Below are 14988 nucleotides of genomic sequence, written 5' to 3'. Positions count from 1 at the left end.
AATATGAAGAAAAAGGGGCTGCACCCTTACAATAGGGGCTGAGAGGGGCTGAAAGTCTTTGAACAATAACTCTTTAACGATCCATATTTTGTAATGCATTACTGAAGCAAAAATGTTTATCTCCACAATTCACAAGTATATATTATGATATTCACATCATATGTTACATAATTAGGGTGCATAAGGGACCAGAATGCTAAATATTTGATGCTTTATATCTCAAAAGTGGGAAATATTTTGATAAGCAATATTGAACAAAAGATGTCTAAAATAATGTTTTTAACAAGATGCAACCTTTCAATTTTTGCTAAACGTCCCCATTAAGGAGTTGAATGGCTGGCCCCTAAATACTTCTTTTGTAAATATCTCAGAAACGAAAAAGAATTTCTGACTAGTTGTTGAACAAAAAGTGTTCAAAATTATGAGAGCTTTAAAGTGATATGAAAAAAAGGGGGCTGCACCCTCACAATAGGGGCTGAGAGGGGCCGAAAGTCTTTGAACATTAACTCTTTAACGATCAATATTTTGTAATGCATTACTGAAGCAAAAATGTTTATCTCAACTATTTACAAGTATATATTATGATATTCACATCATTTGTTACATAATTAGGGTCCATAAGGGGCCAGAATGCTAACTCTTTGATGCTTTATATCTCAAAAGTGGGAAATATTTTGATAAGCAATATTGAACAAAAGATGTCCAAAATAATGTTTTTAACAAGATGCAACCTTTCAATTTCTGCTAAACGTCCCCATTAAGGAGTTGAAGGGCCACGAATATCTCAGAAACGAAAGAGTATTTCTGACTAGTTGTTGAACAAAAAGTGTAAAAAATCATGAGAGCTTTAAGGTGATATCAAGGATAAGGGTCTGACCCCTTAAATAAGGGGCCAAGGGACCGAAAGTATACAATCAATAACTCTTTAATGATCAATATTTTGTAATATATTACTGAGGCGAAATAGTTCTTCTTCACACACTTTATCTAAATAACATGATGTTGATATCATACATTACGCAATAAGGGGTCTTTAGGGGGCCAGATTGTATAATCTTTGGCGCAATATGTCTCGAAAAGGAATAATACTTTGATAAACAGTATTGAACAAAACACGTTCAAAATAATATTCTGAACAATATGCACTCTATGAATTTTTGCTTGACGTCCCCATTTAGGACTTGAAGGGCCGGCCCTTAATATTTCTTTTGCATATATCCCGAAAACAAAAAAGAATTTCTGAATAGTTGTTGAACAAAAAGTGTTCAAAATCATGAGAGCTATAAGATGATATAAGAAGAAGGGGCTGACCTCTCATATTAGGGGCCAAGAAGAACCGAAAGTCTTTAATCTATGACTCTTTAATGATCAATATTTTGTTAAACATTATTAAAGCAAAATTGTTCGTCTTACAATATATTTATATCATTATATTCGAACGAAAATCTCAGTCAAATTCTTATCTCATCTTATCAAAAATCGGACGGAAGACCCACTCGTTGCTCGCAACGAGATCTCATCTAGTTTTTATTCTTTTTTCTTCTTACAAAATTTGTGCAGACGATTTCTCGGAGATGGCTCGTTCGATTTTATTCAAATTTTCGTGGTAGATGCGTTGATATCTGAAGTTAATTCCGGCAATTCCGTTAAGGGATATTTATTTCCGGTCGGAAGTTATCGCCCTTTTATCAAAATTTAGAGGACCTCCTTGTCTGCGATGGAACTCAAAAACGGCTTAAGCTAGAGCGCTGAAATTTTCAGTGATGATAGAGGACATGTTGCCATTTTGCACCTGGGTTTAGATATTTTCCGGAAGTGCCTAGTATGGAAGCTCGGTAGGGGTCGAAATTTAGGACACGAATTATGAGTGAATTTTTGAGACATTTTGTATCATATCTTTTAAAGTATAATTATTTTGTAAAAACATACTGAACAAAATTGGTGCAGAATGACAAGATCTTTATCATGATATCAATAAAAAAGGGCTGACTTGTCATATTAGGGGCCGAGAGGGGCCAAAAGTATTAAATCAATAACTCTTTAACGATCAATATTTTGTAATGCATTACTGAAGCAAAAATGTTTATCTCAACAATTTACAACTATATATTATAATATTCACATCATATGTTACAAAATTAGGGGCCATTAGGGGCCAGAATGCAAAATCTTTGACGCTTTATATTTCAAAAATGGGAAATATTTTGATAAGCAATATTGAACAAAAGATGTTCAAAATAATGTTCTAAACAATATGCATTGTCTCATTTTTCTCTAAACGTCCCCATTAAGGAGTTAAAGGGCCGGCCCCTAAATTCTTCTTTTGCTAATATCTCGGAACGAAAAAGAATTCCTGAATAGTTGTTGAACGAAAAGTGTTCAAAATCATAAGAGCTTTAAAGTGGTATGAAGAAAAAGGAGCTGGCTCCTCAAAATAAGGGCCGAGAGGGACCGAACGTCTTTTATCAATAATTCATTAACGATCAATATTTTGTAATGCATTACTGAAGCAAAAATGTTAATATTAACGATTTACAACTACATATTATGATAATCACATTATATGTTACATAATTAGGGGTCATAAGGGGCCAAAATGCAAAATCTTTAACGCTATATATCTCAAAAGTGTGAAATATTTTGATATGCAATACTGAACAAAAGATGTTCAGAATAATGTTCTGAACAATATGCAACCTTTTATTTTTTGCTTAACGTCACCAATAAGGAGTTAAAGGGCCGGCCCCTAAATGTTTCTTTTGCAAATATCTGGGAAACGAAAAAGAATTTCTGAATAGTTGTTGAACAAAAAATGTTCAAAATCATAAGAGCTTTAAAGTGATATGAAGAAAAAGGGACTGGTCCCTCAGAATAGGGGCTGAGAGGGGCCGAAAGTCTTTGGTGAATAACTCTTTAATGCTCAATATTTTGTAATTCATTACTGAAGCAAACATGTTTATCTCAACAATTTAAAACTATATATTACATAATATTCACATCATATGTTACATAATTAGGGGCCACAAGGGGCCAGAATGACAAATCTTTGGCACTCTATATCCCGAAATTGGGAAATATTTTGATAAGCAGTGTTGAATAAAAGATGTTCAAAATAAGGTTTTAAACAATATGTAACCTTTTCATTTTTGCTAAACGCCCCCATTAAGGAGTTGAAGGGCCAGCCCCTAAATATTTCTTTTGCATATATCTCGGAAGCGAAAAAGAATTTCAGAATAGTTGTTGAACAAAAATTTTCAAAATCATGAGAGCTATAAGAAGACACCAAGAGAAAAGGACTGGCCCCTCAAAATAGGGGCCAGGACGGGCCGAAAGTCTTTAATCTATAACTCTTTAATGATCAATATTTTAATACACACTACTGAAGCAAAATTTTCGTCTTAACAATTTATTTTTATCATTATATTTGAACAAAAATCTAAGCCAAATTCTGATCTCATCTTTTCAAAAATCGGGCGGAAGACCCACTCGTTGCTCGCAACGAGATCGCATCTAGTTATTATTATTTTTATTATTTTTCCGCCGAATGGTTTTTTGTTTTAACAGTTATCGAAAAGATTTATGGTCCATAAGAATGCACTTCGTAAAAGATTTTTACAGTTGACCCTGCGTATATGAACTTTGACCCCTCAAGGAGTTACAACCCCTTTCGCAATAAAAGCTTGTTATCGCTATTCCTTCGAAACCCTAAACCGTAGAGATACGAAACCTTCACTAATGTCTTTGACTAATTTAGTAGACTCTTCAATCTGTTCAGTGCGAAAGGTTGCATAAACCCCTTTAATTAGTTATTGACCCTGAAAGTTTTTGATGGTTACGAATAATTAATTTTTTTCTAAACGATTAATCGTAGAGACATGGGACCTATAGCATTGGTGTGTGTGACCTTTGACCTTGAAATTTATATAGAGGTCAAAGGTCAAGGTCATTCAAAATATGAGAAAATTAGCTTTTTTTTTATATCTCTTTTGTCTTTCAACATATACTGAATATCTTTGCATCTATAATATGTCCCTCTAAAACTATTTCAAAGATTTCATTCTTGTCCCCCGAGCTTGACCCATTCAAAATTTGTCACCCCTTGTGCAACAAAACCTTTTTATCGCTACTCCTCCGAAACCGTAAACCGTAGAGATTCCAAACTTTCATCAGTGTCTTCGACTCATTTAGTACTCTCTTCATTCTATCATTGCGAAAGCATTCTTTGGTCCCTCGTATGTGCTACTGCCCCTGAAAGTTTACGCTGCTTACATTTAATGAACTTTTTTTTTAAAACGGTGTATCCTAGAGACATGGGATCAACTGCGTGGGCATGCTCGACCTTTGACCTTGAAATATAGGTCAAGGTCAAAGGTCAAGGTCATTTAAAAACATTAGAAATTCCTTATATATGTGTAAAATATGGCAATTTACCAAATGACCTTGACCTTTGACCTTGACCCAAGGTCACAATCAGGCTTAAGGATGTGGAAGTAGTTACAATTCTTAGTTTAAAAGAGGCATAAAATAAATAATTAACCTCCTCCCCCCCCCCCTTCTTAAAAAAAAAAAATCACATCAACAACAACGTAGAATATTTCTGTCAAATTCAAACCAGACCTTGGATCGACACCATATTTGGTACAATTGTAGTATATACCTCAGAGAAAGTTTCTGGAGAGTTTTACGGTGAGTCCTATAAGTTTATAGAAGTCTTGAAGTTTCACGGCAAAAACTACAAGTTCTGTTGTGTTTGTAATTAAAGTGCAGGTGAACGAAGAAATGATCTTAACCTTTTATCGGCTATTTCTTCATATGTCGTTAGCAGCATTCGATTCTCCTGATATGATACGACATTTTAATACCAAGCATTCTCTCTTTCTTTTACATTTGGAATTTATTTGATTTTTATTTAGAATTAATCAGTTTCCAGAAATAGCGATTTTCGGTAGATTAAAAACAATTCTCGCTTTCATCGTCGTCTTTCCCTTCTAAAAATGCATGTTGGGAGTTTAATTTGTGATACAAATATTTAATTTAACCCAAAGAAATGCTTATTTAAATGTTTCATAGTTATTTCAGGATATTCAGTCAGAAATGTTAAAATCCGAACCCGATCTTTTAAGCTTACAACAAAGCTATTTACAAAAAATTCAGCATGCTCACAATATCGATGAATCGGGCTACAGTCCATTAATACATTTTCATTAGGGAACAGTGTTAATGTTTTCTTACGCAGCCCGTCCCTTATTATTTAATATACTGCTTGCAAATTCAGGAACTATTTCCTTTTACGGAACTTCTTTCTTCCCCTACCGATTCTAAAAATACGCTTGCAATTATTCTATAGTCCTAAACATTTTAACATACTATTGTTATCGGAGTGCGTGGCCTAATGGTTAGCGCACCTGCCTTTCAAACCAAGTGTTTTGAGTTCGATCCCAGCTGCAGGTGGAATTTTTTTTTTTTTTTTTTTGTTTTGTTTTGTTTTGTTTTTTTTTTTTTTGGATTTATTGCATTTTCCTTCATTTTTTTCAGCCCAAATGACACGGAAACACTTAAAAAGGTGGAAAGACCTCTAATTGTTCTCTGAACAATTAGTTTACTAGTTATTATTAGGGTCTTCCGTCTCCAACGGAAGACCCTTCTATTCTTGTATTGTTTCTTTTTCACTTTTATTATTATTATTCCACTTTTTCTTTACAATTTTTGTGCAGAAGATATCTCGCAAACGGTTCGATCGATTTTTATGAAATTTTCAGGGGTAATGCCTTTTGATCTGAAGATGATCCTTTTTTGTTCAAATCCTTAAAATTCACTTCCGGTCGGAAGTTATCGCCCTTTAATCGATTTTCAGATAACCATTTTGTCGACACAAAAACTAAAAAACGGCAAAAGCTAGAGCGCTGAAATTTTCAGCGATTACAGATGACATGTTGAAGTTTTGCACCTGGGTTTTCAAATTTTCCGAAAGTACCTAGTATGGAAGCTCGGTAGGGGTCGAAATTTAGGACATGAATCAGGAGTGAGTTTTCGAGACATTTTTTATCATATCTCCAAAACTATGGAGATTTTCTAAAAACATATTGAATAGAAATTGTGTAGAATTACAAGATCTTTTACATGATATCAAAGAAAAAGGGCTGACTCATCACATTAGGGGCCGAGAGGGGCCGAAAGTCTTCAGTCAATAGCTCTTTAACAATCAAAATTTTGTAATGCATTACTGAAGCAAAAATGTTTATCTCAACAATTTACAACTATATATTATAATATTCACATCATATGTTACAAAATTAGGGGCCATTAGGGGCCAGAATGCAAAATCTTTGACGCTTTATATTTCAAAAATGGGAAATATTTTGATAAGCAATATTGAACAAAAGATGTTCAAAATAATGTTCTAAACAATATGCATTGTCTCATTTTTCTCTAAACGTCCCCATTAAGGAGTTAAAGGGCCGGCCCCTAAATTCTTCTTTTGCTAATATCTCGGAACGAAAAAGAATTCCTGAATAGTTGTTGAACGAAAAGTGTTCAAAATCATAAGAGCTTTAAAGTGGTATGAAGAAAAAGGAGCTGGCTCCTCAAAATAAGGGCCGAGAGGGACCGAACGTCTTTTATCAATAATTCATTAACGATCAATATTTTGTAATGCATTACTGAAGCAAAAATGTTAATATTAACGATTTACAACTACATATTATGATAATCACATTATATGTTACATAATTAGGGGTCATAAGGGGCCAAAATGCAAAATCTTTAACGCTATATATCTCAAAAGTGTGAAATATTTTGATATGCAATACTGAACAAAAGATGTTCAGAATAATGTTCTGAACAATATGCAACCTTTTATTTTTTGCTTAACGTCACCAATAAGGAGTTAAAGGGCCGGCCCCTAAATGTTTCTTTTGCAAATATCTGGGAAACGAAAAAGAATTTCTGAATAGTTGTTGAACAAAAAATGTTCAAAATCATAAGAGCTTTAAAGTGATATGAAGAAAAAGGGACTGGTCCCTCAGAATAGGGGCTGAGAGGGGCCGAAAGTCTTTGGTGAATAACTCTTTAATGCTCAATATTTTGTAATTCATTACTGAAGCAAACATGTTTATCTCAACAATTTAAAACTATATATTACATAATATTCACATCATATGTTACATAATTAGGGGCCACAAGGGGCCAGAATGACAAATCTTTGGCACTCTATATCCCGAAATTGGGAAATATTTTGATAAGCAGTGTTGAATAAAAGATGTTCAAAATAAGGTTTTAAACAATATGTAACCTTTTCATTTTTGCTAAACGCCCCCATTAAGGAGTTGAAGGGCCAGCCCCTAAATATTTCTTTTGCATATATCTCGGAAGCGAAAAAGAATTTCAGAATAGTTGTTGAACAAAAATTTTCAAAATCATGAGAGCTATAAGAAGACACCAAGAGAAAAGGACTGGCCCCTCAAAATAGGGGCCAGGACGGGCCGAAAGTCTTTAATCTATAACTCTTTAATGATCAATATTTTAATACACACTACTGAAGCAAAATTTTCGTCTTAACAATTTATTTTTATCATTATATTTGAACAAAAATCTAAGCCAAATTCTGATCTCATCTTTTCAAAAATCGGGCGGAAGACCCACTCGTTGCTCGCAACGAGATCGCATCTAGTTATTATTATTTTTATTATTTTTCCGCCGAATGGTTTTTTGTTTTAACAGTTATCGAAAAGATTTATGGTCCATAAGAATGCACTTCGTAAAAGATTTTTACAGTTGACCCTGCGTATATGAACTTTGACCCCTCAAGGAGTTACAACCCCTTTCGCAATAAAAGCTTGTTATCGCTATTCCTTCGAAACCCTAAACCGTAGAGATACGAAACCTTCACTAATGTCTTTGACTAATTTAGTAGACTCTTCAATCTGTTCAGTGCGAAAGGTTGCATAAACCCCTTTAATTAGTTATTGACCCTGAAAGTTTTTGATGGTTACGAATAATTAATTTTTTTCTAAACGATTAATCGTAGAGACATGGGACCTATAGCATTGGTGTGTGTGACCTTTGACCTTGAAATTTATATAGAGGTCAAAGGTCAAGGTCATTCAAAATATGAGAAAATTAGCTTTTTTTTATATCTCTTTTGTCTTTCAACATATACTGAATATCTTTGCATCTATAATATGTCCCTCTAAAACTATTTCAAAGATTTCATTCTTGTCCCCCGAGCTTGACCCATTCAAAATTTGTCACCCCTTGTGCAACAAAACCTTTTTATCGCTACTCCTCCGAAACCGTAAACCGTAGAGATTCCAAACTTTCATCAGTGTCTTCGACTCATTTAGTACTCTCTTCATTCTATCATTGCGAAAGCATTCTTTGGTCCCTCGTATGTGCTACTGCCCCTGAAAGTTTACGCTGCTTACATTTAATGAACTTTTTTTTTAAAACGGTGTATCCTAGAGACATGGGATCAACTGCGTGGGCATGCTCGACCTTTGACCTTGAAATATAGGTCAAGGTCAAAGGTCAAGGTCATTTAAAAACATTAGAAATTCCTTATATATGTGTAAAATATGGCAATTTACCAAATGACCTTGACCTTTGACCTTGACCCAAGGTCACAATCAGGCTTAAGGATGTGGAAGTAGTTACAATTCTTAGTTTAAAAGAGGCATAAAATAAATAATTAACCTCCTCCCCCCCCCCTTCTTAAAAAAAAAAAATCACATCAACAACAACGTAGAATATTTCTGTCAAATTCAAACCAGACCTTGGATCGACACCATATTTGGTACAATTGTAGTATATACCTCAGAGAAAGTTTCTGGAGAGTTTTACGGTGAGTCCTATAAGTTTATAGAAGTCTTGAAGTTTCACGGCAAAAACTACAAGTTCTGTTGTGTTTGTAATTAAAGTGCAGGTGAACGAAGAAATGATCTTAACCTTTTATCGGCTATTTCTTCATATGTCGTTAGCAGCATTCGATTCTCCTGATATGATACGACATTTTAATACCAAGCATTCTCTCTTTCTTTTACATTTGGAATTTATTTGATTTTTATTTAGAATTAATCAGTTTCCAGAAATAGCGATTTTCGGTAGATTAAAAACAATTCTCGCTTTCATCGTCGTCTTTCCCTTCTAAAAATGCATGTTGGGAGTTTAATTTGTGATACAAATATTTAATTTAACCCAAAGAAATGCTTATTTAAATGTTTCATAGTTATTTCAGGATATTCAGTCAGAAATGTTAAAATCCGAACCCGATCTTTTAAGCTTACAACAAAGCTATTTACAAAAAATTCAGCATGCTCACAATATCGATGAATCGGGCTACAGTCCATTAATACATTTTCATTAGGGAACAGTGTTAATGTTTTCTTACGCAGCCCGTCCCTTATTATTTAATATACTGCTTGCAAATTCAGGAACTATTTCCTTTTACGGAACTTCTTTCTTCCCCTACCGATTCTAAAAATACGCTTGCAATTATTCTATAGTCCTAAACATTTTAACATACTATTGTTATCGGAGTGCGTGGCCTAATGGTTAGCGCACCTGCCTTTCAAACCAAGTGTTTTGAGTTCGATCCCAGCTGCAGGTGGAATTTTTTTTTTTTTTTTTTGTTTTGTTTTGTTTTGTTTTTTTTTTTTTTTGGATTTATTGCATTTTCCTTCATTTTTTTCAGCCCAAATGACACGGAAACACTTAAAAAGGTGGAAAGACCTCTAATTGTTCTCTGAACAATTAGTTTACTAGTTATTATTAGGGTCTTCCGTCTCCAACGGAAGACCCTTCTATTCTTGTATTGTTTCTTTTTCACTTTTATTATTATTATTCCACTTTTTCTTTACAATTTTTGTGCAGAAGATATCTCGCAAACGGTTCGATCGATTTTTATGAAATTTTCAGGGGTAATGCCTTTTGATCTGAAGATGATCCTTTTTTGTTCAAATCCTTAAAATTCACTTCCGGTCGGAAGTTATCGCCCTTTAATCGATTTTCAGATAACCATTTTGTCGACACAAAAACTAAAAAACGGCAAAAGCTAGAGCGCTGAAATTTTCAGCGATTACAGATGACATGTTGAAGTTTTGCACCTGGGTTTTCAAATTTTCCGAAAGTACCTAGTATGGAAGCTCGGTAGGGGTCGAAATTTAGGACATGAATCAGGAGTGAGTTTTCGAGACATTTTTTATCATATCTCCAAAACTATGGAGATTTTCTAAAAACATATTGAATAGAAATTGTGTAGAATTACAAGATCTTTTACATGATATCAAAGAAAAAGGGCTGACTCATCACATTAGGGGCCGAGAGGGGCCGAAAGTCTTCAGTCAATAGCTCTTTAACAATCAAAATTTTGTAATGCATTACTGAAGCAAAAATGTTTATCTCAACAATTTACAACTATATATTATAATATTCACATCATATGTTACAAAATTAGGGGCCATTAGGGGCCAGAATGCAAAATCTTTGACGCTTTATATTTCAAAAATGGGAAATATTTTGATAAGCAATATTGAACAAAAGATGTTCAAAATAATGTTCTAAACAATATGCATTGTCTCATTTTTCTCTAAACGTCCCCATTAAGGAGTTAAAGGGCCGGCCCCTAAATTCTTCTTTTGCTAATATCTCGGAACGAAAAAGAATTCCTGAATAGTTGTTGAACGAAAAGTGTTCAAAATCATAAGAGCTTTAAAGTGGTATGAAGAAAAAGGAGCTGGCTCCTCAAAATAAGGGCCGAGAGGGACCGAACGTCTTTTATCAATAATTCATTAACGATCAATATTTTGTAATGCATTACTGAAGCAAAAATGTTAATATTAACGATTTACAACTACATATTATGATAATCACATTATATGTTACATAATTAGGGGTCATAAGGGGCCAAAATGCAAAATCTTTAACGCTATATATCTCAAAAGTGTGAAATATTTTGATATGCAATACTGAACAAAAGATGTTCAGAATAATGTTCTGAACAATATGCAACCTTTTATTTTTTGCTTAACGTCACCAATAAGGAGTTAAAGGGCCGGCCCCTAAATGTTTCTTTTGCAAATATCTGGGAAACGAAAAAGAATTTCTGAATAGTTGTTGAACAAAAAATGTTCAAAATCATAAGAGCTTTAAAGTGATATGAAGAAAAAGGGACTGGTCCCTCAGAATAGGGGCTGAGAGGGGCCGAAAGTCTTTGGTGAATAACTCTTTAATGCTCAATATTTTGTAATTCATTACTGAAGCAAACATGTTTATCTCAACAATTTAAAACTATATATTACATAATATTCACATCATATGTTACATAATTAGGGGCCACAAGGGGCCAGAATGACAAATCTTTGGCACTCTATATCTCGAAATTGGGAAATATTTTGATAAGCAGTTTTGAATAAAAGATGTTCAAGATAAGGTTTTAAACAATATGTAACCTTTTCATTTTTGCTAAACGCCCCCATTAAGGAGTTGAAGGGCCAGCCCCTAAATATTTCTTTTGCATATATCTCGGAAGCGAAAAAGAATTTCAGAATAGCTGTTGAACAAAAATGTTCAAAATCATGAGAGCTATAAGAAGACACCAAGAAAAAAGGACTGGCCCCTCAAAATAGGGGCCAGGACGGGCCGAAAGTCTTTAATCTATATCTCTTTAATGATCAATATTTTAATACACACTACTGAAGCAAAATTTTCGTCTTAACAATTTATTTTTATCATTATATTTGAACAAAAATATCAGTCAAATTCTGATCTCATCTTATCAAAAATCGGACGGAAGACCCACTCGTTGCTCGCAACGAGATCGCATCTAGTTATTATTAGGTCTTCCCACCTTTCCGTGGAAAGACCTATTGATATTCTTCTGTTTCTTATTTTTTATTATTTTTCCGCCGTGTGATTTTGAGTTTCAAGATATATCGAAAAGATTTATAGTCCATAAGAATGTACTCCGTAAAAGATTTTTGCAGTTGACCCTGCGTATACGAACTTTGACTCCTTAAAGAGTTATTACCCCTTTTGCAATGAAAGCTTGTTATCGCTACTCCTTTGAAACAAAATAACTGTAGAGGTATGGAACCTTCACCAATGTCTTCGACTAATTGAGGGGACTCTTCAATCTTTTCATTGCGAAAGTATTCGTCAACCCCTTTTATGAGTTATTGCCCCTGAAAGTTTTTTATGTTTACGAATAATTAAAAATTTTCAAAAGGAAAAGTTGTAGAGACATGGGACCAACTGTATAAGATTCATTGACCTTTGACCTTAAAATATATGCAAAGGTCAAAGGTTAAGGTCATTCAAAATATGAGAAATAAAGCTCTTTTAATATCTCTTTTGTCTTTCAACATATACTAAATATCTTTGCATCATTAATATGTCCTCTTAAAACTATTTCAAATATTTCATGCTTGTCCCCTAAGATTTACCCCTTTAAGAGTTATTGCCCCTTTCACTGAAAACCTTGTTATCGCTACTCCTCCGAAACCGTAAATCGTAGAGACACAAAACCTTCACCAATGTCTTCAGGGTCTTTAGACACAACTTCAATCTATTCAGTGCGAAAGTATCCGATGACCCCTTATATGAGTTATCCCCCTTTAACGTCTCTGTGCTTACTATTAAACCTTATAACTTTAAAACTAAAATTCATAGAAGCATGGGGTCAAGTGCAATGTGACCCTTGACCTTTGACCTTGAATATTTGTTCAAGGTCAAAGGTCAAGGTCATTTCAAAAATTTTTGAATTTTCATTTTTTCTATCTTTCAAGCCATTTATGGATTCTTTTTCTATAAAAATTAACTTCAGAGAGTAAAATATAAAAAATATATGAAATTTAAAGAAGGTGGAAAGACCTCTAATTGTTCGAGAACAATTAGTCTACTAGTTATTTTTATTATTTTTCCGCCGAATGGTTTTTTGTTTCAAAAGTTATCGAAAAGATTTATGGTCCATTAGAATGTACTCCGTAAAAGATTTTTGTGGTTGACCCTGCGTATATGAACTTTGATCCCTTAAGGAGTTACAACCCCTTTCCCAATAAAACTTGTTATCGCAACTCCTTCGAAACCATAAACCATAGAGGTACGGAACCTTCACCAATGTCTTTGACTAATTGAGGGGACTCTTCAATCTTTTCATTGCGAAAGTATTCGTCAACCCCTTTTATGAGTTATTGCCCCTGAAAGTTTTTGATGTTGACAAATAATTAAAAAAATTCAAAATGGTAAGTCGTAGAGACATGGGACCAACTGCATAAGATTCATTGACCTTTGACCTTAAAATATATGCAAAGGTAAAAAGGTCAAGGTCATTCCAAAAATGAGAAATTAAGCTCTTTTCACAACTCTTTTGTCTTTCAACATATACTATCTGTCTTTGCATCATTAATAAAATACTCTTAAATCTATTTCAAAGATTTCATTCTTGTCCCCTAAGCTTAACCCCTTTGAAAGTTATAGCCCCTTGTGCGAAAAACCTTGTTATTGCTACTTCTCCGAAATCGTAAACTGCAGAGACACGAAACCTTCACTAATGTCTTCAGGGTCTTTAGACACAATTTCAATCTATTCAGTGCGAAGGGATCTGATGACCTCTTTTATGAGTTATTGCCCTTTAACGTCTTTGCGCTTACTATTAAACCTTATAACTTTAAAACTAAAAGTCATAGAAGCATGGGGTCAAGTGCAATGTGACCCTTGACCTTTGACCTTCAATATTTATTCAAGGTCAAAGGTCAAAGTAATTTGAAAATTTTTAAAATTTTAATTTTTTCCATTTTTCAAGATATTTCTGGTTTCTCTTGTATAAAAATAAACAGTAGAGAGTTAAATATGAAGAATATATGAAATTCAAAGAAAGTGGAAAGACCTCTAATTGTTCGAGAACAATTAGTCTACTAGTTATCATTATTATTGGTTTGTTTTGGTTTTATATTTATTATTTTTTTTAGAATTATTTCAATGTTTTCTGCTTGTTTGACTTCTAATATCCAAACAAATATGAATAACATTACATGATCAATCAAAGAATTTATAAATATCAAGTATAAATTCAAATTAATAAAATATATCACTTTACGAACAGTTATAAAACATGGGAATTCTGTAAACGCTATACATGTAAAACTTCAGCCTGTGAAACGTTGTACGCGTAATATAAAAACATTATAGTTTAGAGTGTAAGAATCTTAAGTTTGAATAATTAATGTCTTCGATGAGAATCGGTCATTTAAAAAATATGACAATATGAATAGATATTGCTTTTAATTTTTCATTAAACGTTGACACTATAATGGCCAAAAAAGTCATATATAAAGTAAATAAACATAAATACCGTAATCTGCATAGCAGTAGTCTTGCTTGTCCACCCTAGGAACGTAGGAGCATCTACATGCTAGAGCAACCATTATAGAGATCCACCCTGGGACCAGAACTCTGGACTCATGCACGTGACAGGAATTACACACAATTTTGGAACAGAACTTCTTGTTCATTGTCAAATGCTTAAAATGTTCATGAGTAAAGAAGATATTCAAAGATACATTACATGACCAACTTAGCCCTACCCTACCTGGGACCAACTTAGCCCTACCCTACCTGGGACCAACTTAGCCCTACCCTACCTGGGACCAACTTAGCCCCACCCTGCCTGGGACCAACTTAGCCCCACCCTGGGACCTGAGTTCTGGACAAAGGGGAAACAGTCAATTGCACCATTTCAATGAGATATAACAAGATCAAGAAAGGATTCATATGAATCATTCAAAAGTTGTAAAAAAAAAAAAAAACACTTCATAATACACAATTTCATCATTACTTAAAACCTGTGGTAGGCCATTCTTATATGACCTTTGACATAAGATGATACTTTGACCTTAACATATATAAGTTCTACCATGCAATTTCAAAATGTTCTGATCAAGGTTAAAGAATGGGCAGGCAAAAAAAAACTGACTGATGCCCCCCACCTTCCAAACT

The sequence above is a fragment of the Saccostrea echinata genome, unplaced genomic scaffold (genome assembly GCF_033153115.1).
Source record: "Saccostrea echinata isolate AGI-Se365-2 ecotype Australia unplaced genomic scaffold, CSIRO_AGI_Sech_v1 ptg000046l, whole genome shotgun sequence".
Lineage (NCBI taxonomy): Eukaryota > Metazoa > Mollusca > Bivalvia > Ostreida > Ostreidae > Saccostrea > Saccostrea echinata.
Note: the sequence above shows the minus strand (reverse complement) of the source record.